Here is a 9475-nt window from a genome sequence, read left to right as displayed (position 1 = left end):
ACTGAACCCCATCTCTCCAGTACATTAACTGTCCCACTGAACCCCATCTCTCCAGTACATTAACTGTCCCACTGAACCCCATCTCTCCAGTACATTAACTCCCCCACTGAACCCCATCTTTCCAGTACATTAACTCCCCCACTGAACCCCATCTCTCCAATACATTAACTGTCCCACTGAACCCCATCTCTCCAGTACATTAACTGTCCCACTGAACCCCATCTCTCCAGTACATTAACTCCCCCACTGAACCCCATCTCTCCAGTACATTTACTCCCCCACTGAACCCCATCTCTCCAGTACATTAACTGTCCCACTGAACCCCATCTCTCCAGTACATTAACTCCCCCACTGAACCCCATCTCTCCAGTACATTAACTCCCCCACTGAACCCCATCTCTCCAGTACATTAACTCCCCCACTGAACCCCATCTCTCCAGTACATTAACTGTCCCAGTGAACCCCATCTCTCCAGTACATTACCTCCCCCACTGAACCCCATCTCTCCAGTACATTAACTCCCCCACTGAACCCCATCTCCCCAGTACATTAACTCCCCCACTGAACCCCATCTCTCCAGTACATTAACTCTCCCACTGAACCCCATCTCTCCAGTACATTAACTGTCCCACTGAACCCCATCTCTCCAGTACATTAACTGCGCCACTGAACCCCAACTCTCCAGTACATTAACTCCCCCACTGAACCCCATCTCTCCAGTACATTAACTGTCCCACTGAACCCCATCTCTCCAGTACATTAACTCTCCCACTGAAACCCATCTCTCAAGTACATTAACTGTTCCACTGACCCCCATCTCACCCGAACCATTAAGTCCCCCACTGAACCCCATCTCTCCAGTCCGTTAACTTTCCCACAGAACCCCCATCTCTCCAGTACATTAACTGTCCCACTGAACTCAATCTCACCAGTACATTAACTGTCACTGAACCCCATCTCTCCAGTACATTAACTCTCCCACTGAACCCCATCTTTGCAGTACATTAACTCTCCCACTGAACCCCATCTCTCCAGTACATTAACTCTCCCAATGAACCCCATCTCTCCAGTACATTAACTGTCCCACTGAACCCCATCTTTCCAGTAAAGTAACTGTCCCACTGAACCCCATCTATCCAGTACATTAACTGTCCCACTGAATCCCATCTCTCCAGTACATTAACTCCCCCATTTAACCTAATCTCTCCAGTACATTAACTGACCCCTGTAGTGTATGTACCTTTAAGGGGAGAACTACTTTTTTACAGCTCCTGTATACTGTAGTACCGGCAGTGACCACACCTGTATATAAACCTTGAGTAGGGATCTGTACTTTTAGTCTTTGACTAACCCTCATCCAGTAAACACCTGTTGAACGTTCCTCTGCAGTCTCTGTCGATTTATTGAAGGACACCATACATCAAAATTCACGGATTTAACATTTGCGACGAGTCGATTCGAACCTACCTGCAACTCTGCAGAAGAAGGCCGATTCCACCAGTGCGGTGTCGACCATCCAGAGAGGACTTGAGCATCGCAGAGGAGGCTGTGGAGAGCTGGGCTTGGTTCTCCAGTCGCGACGATCCAGCGCAGCGGGCTGGCAGCAGGTACGGCGCAGACCCTTCCTGGACGGCGGCGGCTGGAGCCGACCGATGGCACAGAAAAAGGCCGAGCAGCATCGACGGGGTAAGAGAGAGGGTAAAGCGCACAGGGCGCAGCCAGGGTTGAAGACCGAGCGGCGTCAACGAGAGAGGGTAAAGCGCACACGGCGCAGCCGGGGTTCAGGACCGAGCGGCGTCAACGAGAGAGGCGCGCAGGAAAACACGCAGAGCGCAGCCGGTGTTCAAGGGCTGAGCAGCATCCGCGCGGGAAGAAAGGAAAGCGCGGGAGACGCCATTTTGAGCCAGCGGAGAAGAAGGGAGAGCGCGGAGAAGAAGGGAGAGTGCGGGAGACGCCATTTTTAGCCAGTCTAACCACACCCAGGGATGCCGAAGAGTGGCAGTGTCACAGCGTTCGACAATGAAGTCGAAGATTGGGCGACATATATAGAACGCATAGAAGTGTACTGCAAGGCGAATGAAGTGCCAGATGCCAGGAAAGCACTGGTATTGTTGAATTACATGGGTGCAAAAACGTACGGCTTACTGCGAAATCTAGTAACCCCAGAGAAGCCAGTGGAAAAGGATTTTGAAAGCATAGTGGCAATCCTACAGGACCACTGAAACCCCACACCGCTGCTGATAGCAGAAAGATTTAAGTTTCACAAAAGGAACCAGCATAAAGATGAAAGTAATGCTGAGTATTTAACTGAACTGCACAAGCTATCGAAACACTGCCAGTTTGGAACGGGACTAGCAGATACTTTAAGGGACAGGTTTGTGTGTGGGCTTCAAAGTGAAGGAACCCAGCAACAGCTTCTATCAGAAAAGGATCTTACGCTGGACAAGGCTTTCAGCATGGCAGTATCACACGGGGCGCTGCAGAGATACAACGGAGACCGCAAGAATATGGCACAAATGAAATGTCATATGGAGCAGTGAAGTGTTATCGCTGCGGCAGAACAACACACAACCATAAGGATTGTTGGTTCAAGGACCAAGTGTGCAGACAGTGTGGAAAAGTAGGACACATAGCAAGTGTCTGCAGGTCAGGAAAGAAAACCAGCAGCAAGAAATCTCCACAGGAGAAGTACAAAAAGGTACATAAGGTGACAGTGAACCCAGTCCTTCACACGGTACAATATCCGCTTCCGCGGATTGAAGATATTTTCGCCTCGCTATCTGGAGGAAAACGCTTCACTAAGATTGATCTGGCCCAGGCGTACCTGCAAATGGAGGTAGAAGAAGCCTCGAAACAGTACCTCACGATGAACACTCACAAAGGGCTCTACCAATACAACCGGCTGGTGTTCGGGGTAGCATCAGCTCTGGCTATTTGGCAAAGGGCAATGGATCAAGTCCTGCAAGGGATTCCAGGGACCCACTGTTATTTGGATGAAATCCTGGTCACGGGCGAAAATGACAGTGGTCACCTCGCCAACCTGGAGCAGGTGCTCACTAGATTGAAGGAATATGGGCTCCGAGCTAATCGCCACAAATGCGAGTTTTTCCAGAAGCAGATCTCGTATTGTGGCCACGTTATTGATGAAGAGGGGTTACATAAGTCCCCTGAAACGATTGAGGCAGTAGTCAAGGCTCTAGCACCGGAAAATGTGTCACAACTGAGGTCGTTCCTCAGGCTGGTGAACTACTACCATAAGTTCTTGCCGAATTTGTCTGCAGTACTACACCCACTGAACACCCTACTGCAAACGGGGGTACCATGGAAGTGGAATGACGAATGTAAACGAGCTTTCCAGAAGTGCAAAGAATTGATCACATCAAAAGAGGTGTTGGCTCATTTCAACCCAGCACTACCAATTCGGTTGGCGTGTGATGCATCACCCTATGGTATTGGTGCGGTGCTGTCACACAAATTCCCGGATGGCTTGGAGAGGCCAGTAGCCTTTGCATCTCGGTCACTAACCTCAGCCGAGCGTAACTATGCCCAGATTGACAGGGAGGCCCTCAGCCTAGTGTGGGGAGTATAAAAGTTCAACCACTATCTGCACGGGCAGAAGTTCACCTTGCTAACTGACCACCAACCACTTGTCTCCATCTTTAATCCAAAGAAGGGCGTTCCGGTGATGACTGCGCAACGGCTAGAAAGATGGTCCCTTTTTCTAGGGGCGATCCAATATGAAATAGAGTATAAGGGCACGAAACAGCATGGAAACGCTGATGGGCTATCACGCCTGCCATTGCCTACTGCGGAGGAAGCACCAGCAGTGGACCCGGTCGAAATATTTTATTCGACTATAATTGAACGCTTGCCAGTAACTAACGCGGATATAGAGAAGGAGACCCGAAATGACCCGACACTGTCTTGGGTATATGATTTGGCGGTGAAGGGATGGCCAACACATGGCGACTCACTGTTGCCAGCATTCTCATCCAGAAGAGAACAGCTGTCAGTATGCCAGGGGACCTTGATGTGTGGATCCCGAGTGGTAATTCCACCCAAGTTAAGGGAGAGAGTGCTCAATGAGCTTCACGAAGGCCATCTGGGAGGGGTGAAAATGAAAAGCCTTGCTAGGGCTTATGTGTGGTGGCCGGGGATTGATCAGCAAATCGAGGACCTGACAAAGAGCTGCTCAGGATGCCAGAAGGTCCAAAATGCACCACCACATGCCCCTCTACACCCATGGGAGTGGCCCTCCTCTCCATGGCAAAGGGTGCATATTGATTTTGCTGGTCCATTCATGGACTCAATGTTCTTAATAGCCGTGGATGCGCACTCGAAATGGCCTGAGGTGATCAAAATGTCCTCCACCACCACGGAGAAAACAATTGCAGTCCTACGGACCATATTTGCCAGGAACGGCTTGCCAGAGCAGATTTGCTCTGATAACGGACCACAGTTTGTGTCCGAAGAGTTTTGGAAATTTATGAGAAGGAATGGGGTAAGGCATCACACATCTGCCCCGTATCATCCAGCCACAAATGGATTGGCTGAGAGGTTCATACAAACCTTTAAAAAGGCAGTAAGGGCCATGTGCGATGATGACATTCCACTGCAGCATAAGGTGGACAATTTCCTGTTAGCCTACAGAAATGCGACACATGCAGTTACCAACCAGACCCCGGCCATGATGTTCTTTAACCGAAGGTTGAGATCTCGTCTGGATTTGCTCAGACCAAATGTACAAAGAGATGTTGAGAGTAAGCAATTCCAGCACATCAATGAGAAGCCGACAAGGAGCTTCAATGTAGGGCAACCAGTCTTGGCCCGTGACTACCGAACAGAGAAATGGCAACCAGGAATGATATGCACACGGCAGGGGCCACTAATGTACACAGTGGATGTTGGGGAGAACATTGTGAGACACCATGTCGACCAGATCCTAGCGTCACAGGAACGAGTCAACCCCACGTCTCGCGTACCTGGTGATGAACCCAACATACAGGTGGCATCTACCCCAGAAACAGTAGCATCGGAAGCTGATGAACCAACCGACGACGGGGGCAGAATCGCCTCCGCACCAAGAGCAAGACACTCAGGAAAGGCGCTATCTAGAATGGATCAGGAAGCCGCCCCAAAGACTGAATTTATAAATGGACTATTTTCAGTTAATGTTGCATGTTAAAAGTGTTAACTGTTAAATGAATGTTATGTTACTGTGATGTGCCTTCAATAACCACAAGACTAGAAGTTATAGACTTTAACAAGTTGGCTTTTAATCACTAAGATCAGAGCTACATCTCAACACACCGACTGGCTCACAGGAATGAGTCAGGAAAGAGGAAGTGAAACTATACACCGTGTGGGGGAGGGTAATATACATGAGTACAGGAAATACAGGATCAAGACAAACAGATTTCACTACATTCACCCCTTCTTTAGATTTAGTCCATCGGGGTGATGTTTCTTAAAAGTTGGTATAAGTGAGTCTGTCAGGAGGTTTTGCGGTTCTCAGTGATCGGTGCAAAGCCGGTTGGGGTGCCTCTAGGGGAGTGGATTCTGGTTCCTCCGCTGTCCGGGCCTCCGCAGTGTCTTCCAGGTTATCTGCAGTGTCCTCCAGGTTAAAGTTGGGTATTGATACCTCTGGGCGTCCTGTCTTTTTTTGGTGTAGGTCTTCCTCGGGTAGTCTCTCATCGTTCCCTCCGCTCCCCGAGGGAGTGAGGTCTTTTATGGAAACAGTGTCCTCTCGCCCGTCAGAGTATTCGATATAGGCGTACTGAGGGTTTGCATGGAGGAGCTGTACCTTTTCCACAAGGGGGTCCATTTTATGGCCTCTCACGTGCTTCCGCAATAGTACTGTCCCCGGAGACGTCAGCCACGCGGGTAGAGATATGCCCGAGGTGGATTTCCGGGGGAAAACGAACATCTTTTCGTGAGGGGTAGCGTTAGTGGCAGTACATAACAGAGACCTTATGGAGTGGAGCACGTCTGGGAGGACTTCCTGCCAGCGGGAGGTCGGAAGGCCTTTTGACTTTAAGGCTAACGTGACAGCCTTCCAAACAGTAGCATTCTCCCTTTCCACTTGCCCATTACCCCGGGGGTTGTAGCTAGTGGTTCTGCTAGTGGCTATCCCCTTTGAGAGCAAGAACTGGCGCAGTTCGTCACTCATGAATGACATCCCCCTATCGCTGTGTATGTAGTTCGGCATGCCAAACATGCAGAATAGATTACAGAGACACTTGATGACCGTGGCACTGGTCATGTCTGGGCAGGGAATGGCGAAGGGGAAGCGGGAATATTCATCAATGATATTGAGGAAGTATACGTTACGGTCGGCAGAGGGAAGGGGTCCCTTGAAGTCCAGACTTAGGCGCTCGAATGGCCGTGTGGCTTTGGTAAGGTGTGCACGGTCAGGCCTGTAGAAACGAGGCTTGCATTCCGCACAGATGCGGCAGGCTCTGATCATTGCCCTGACCTCCTCGATGGAGTGGGGCAGATTGCGGGACTTTATAAAATGGTATAGTCGGGTGACCCCTGGGTGATAGAGGTCGTTGTGTAGACCCTGTAATTTGTCCGTATTAATGCTGGCACACATTCCCCGCGATAGGGCGTCTGGGGGTTCATTAAGGGCTCCCGGCCTGTACATGATATCATAGTCGAACGTGGATAGTTCGATCTTCCACCTGAGTATTTTGTCATTCTTGATTTTCCCCCTTTGTTTGTTATTAAACATGAAAGCCACCAACCGTTGGTCGGTGAGCAGGGTGAAACGTTTGCCAGCTAGGTAGTGTCTCCAGTGCCGCACTGCCTCCACTATAGCCTGTGCCTCCTTCTCGACAGAAGAGTGCCTGATTTCAGGTCCCTGAAGTGTTCGGGAGAAGAAGGCCACAGGTCCGGTGTGTTGAGATGTAGCTCTGATCTTAGTGATTAAAAGCCAACTTGTTAAAGTCTATGGCCTAGAAATTCAGTTCTGACGCTATTGCGGCGCTAAAGTCGGGCGCTCGTCAAATTTAGCGCCCGCCGGAAAGTGCAGGCGAGCTCGCCGAAATTCAGTAGATTTGGCCAACTTTTTGGCCGAGCGCTGCACAAGGCGTTGGGACCCTGTGTTCAGGCGCTAATCCGGCGATGCAGCCTAATAACGCCGATTCCGGGCGCAGCGCAGGTGCGATCATGTGGTGAGTGTCAGCAGACACCCTGACACCGGCCAGCTCTTAAAGGGGGAAGGGTCAACTTTGACTGCAGCCAGGCCCTGCATGCTGTAGCCCTGCAACTAGGCCTCAGGAGTGGTTGTGTGGCATATCAACGCCTGGAGGACATGGAGAGGGCCCGTGAAAGAGCCGAACGCTTCTCTGAGCATGCGCTGGGTGTGCTCCTTCATGGGGTGCGCAAAAGAAGGCGGGTCGTTTGCCCGGCTAGTGGCAGGAAGGCTCCCAGGAGCCAGTTCAGGGAGGCCTGGACCAAAATTGCCCGGAGGGTCTCCTCCAGCTCAGATGTTCCCAGGAGTGCGGACCAGTGCCGCAAGAAATACAACGACCTATGTCGGCTGGTCAATGTGAGTACCCTTTCCAATGTCCCCCTCATCCTTGCATGTGCACCTCCCATTAGGGCCAAAGGGACATCCAAGGTCTAATGGCCAGCCCTGCTGCCGCTGCAATGGCACTTGCATGTTAATCAAGAGCTCTTTCTGCACTTACCACACTGTGCAAGCTATTCCACCATGGGAGGCCTCACACAGAGCTACAGGGCACCACACTGTGCAAGCTATTCCACCATGGGAGGCCTCACACAGAGCTACAGGGCACCACACTGTGCAAGCTATTCCACCATGGGAGGCCTCACACAGAGCTACAGGGCACCACACTGTGCAAGCTATTCCACCATGGGAGGCCTCACACACAGCTACAGGGCACCACACTGTACTTAGACGCCCTCCTTTCTCTTGCAGGCCAAGCTGGCGAGGAACGCCAGGAGCCTCCGTGTCACTGGTGGAGGCCCTCGCGAGTTCCAGGAGCTGACGCCTCTGGAAGAGAGGGTGGCCCGACTGCTGCGGCACCCGGTGATTGGGCCCGTGGCGATCGGCGACGCCGACCCTATACTGGAGCCCACTGGTAAGGACAGGACCGGCTGCACCTCTATCCTTGCCCTCGCGCATCAGATCTACATCCTTCCCCAGTGGCCGATAAATGCGCATAATGCACCAGTGCGGCCTCCCTCGCTGTCGGCCTGTCCTCACTCTAAAGCTACACTTGTGCCTTCCTGCTTTCAGCTGGTGAGGAGGAGGTGCTCCCTGAAGCCCACACAGCCAGGCCCTCGGAGGAGGAGGACGTGGAGGAGCAGCAGGAAGGCGCCACCTCGGGGGAACCCTCCTCCGCTCCAGGACATGCCAATGAAGGGGATACGTCTGGCGTGCCGGAGAGCCAGGGGGAGGCGGGGGAGGGGAGCCCCGAACCTGGTCCCAGTGGCATGGACGCCCGTGGCAAGGCTCCGGCGGCACGCGACCCTTCTGCCCAGAGGGGGGAGGCGGTGGAGGGGAGGGCAGAACCTGGTGTCAGTGGCGTGGCCGCACGCGGCAGCACTCCGGCGGCACGCCAGCCTTCTGGCCAGAGGGTGGAGGCGCCCTCCAGTCCGGACTCGGACGTCGCCCAGGAGGTGCGCCTCCTGGACGAGATGTCGGCGGCGTCGGAGCGCCGCCACGTGGAAATCATGGAGGTGCTGGCACAGATGCCTCAGGCCATCGAAAGCCTCTCTCAAAGTGTGGTGGCTTTCGGCCAAGCCCAGGCCAGGGGCCTCGAGGTTTTCGCTGCAGCGCACGCCAGGGGGATGGAGCTCCTTGTGGCAGCGCATGAGAGGGGGCTCGAGCAACTCGAGGCAACGCAGCACACCAGTCGCCAGCTGAGAGGTGCTGTCCAGACAATGGGACTGCAGATGCGGGGACATGCCGGCGCAGTTGGGGCACTGACTTCTGCGACCCTCGCACTGGCGGGGAGGCGTCGCCAGGCCAGGCGCCGCCCTGCTGCCGCACACCGGTCTGGCCACCCACAGTTTGGTGCGCTTGCTCCCCGGCCAGGCCGCCCGAGTGCACGTGTGTCTGGCGACCAGCGCGCGCCTGGCATCACCCACCTTGTACCCATTGGTGCAGGCGAGCCTGCCACTCCCCCAGCCACGGTGCAAGGAGCTCCTGCAGCCAGTGAAGAGGGCCACCCACAGCTGCAGCAGCCACCAGCCGGCCCCTCCCGGGCCCGCCCTCGTGTAGGCCGACCCCCAAGGGCATCTGGCGAGACGCCTTGTCGCCCTGAGGATCCTTCCCCCAGCCTCGGCACAGCCTCACGGCCCAGCTTGAGGCGCAGCAGCAGGACGGGCCGGGGCAAAAGACGCCTGTCCACACACTCGCCCTCTCGCCACACCCAATAGAGTGTGTTCACCGAGGGTTTGGGTGATGCGGGGGCTTCTGTTCTGGGGGGCACTATGTGTTTTT

Source organism: Somniosus microcephalus, chromosome 16 (assembly GCF_052327205.1).
Source record: "Somniosus microcephalus isolate GS21.2 chromosome 16, FLI_Smic_1.0, whole genome shotgun sequence".
NCBI classification, from domain to species: domain Eukaryota; kingdom Metazoa; phylum Chordata; class Chondrichthyes; order Squaliformes; family Somniosidae; genus Somniosus; species Somniosus microcephalus.
This window is presented reverse-complemented; position numbering follows the sequence as displayed.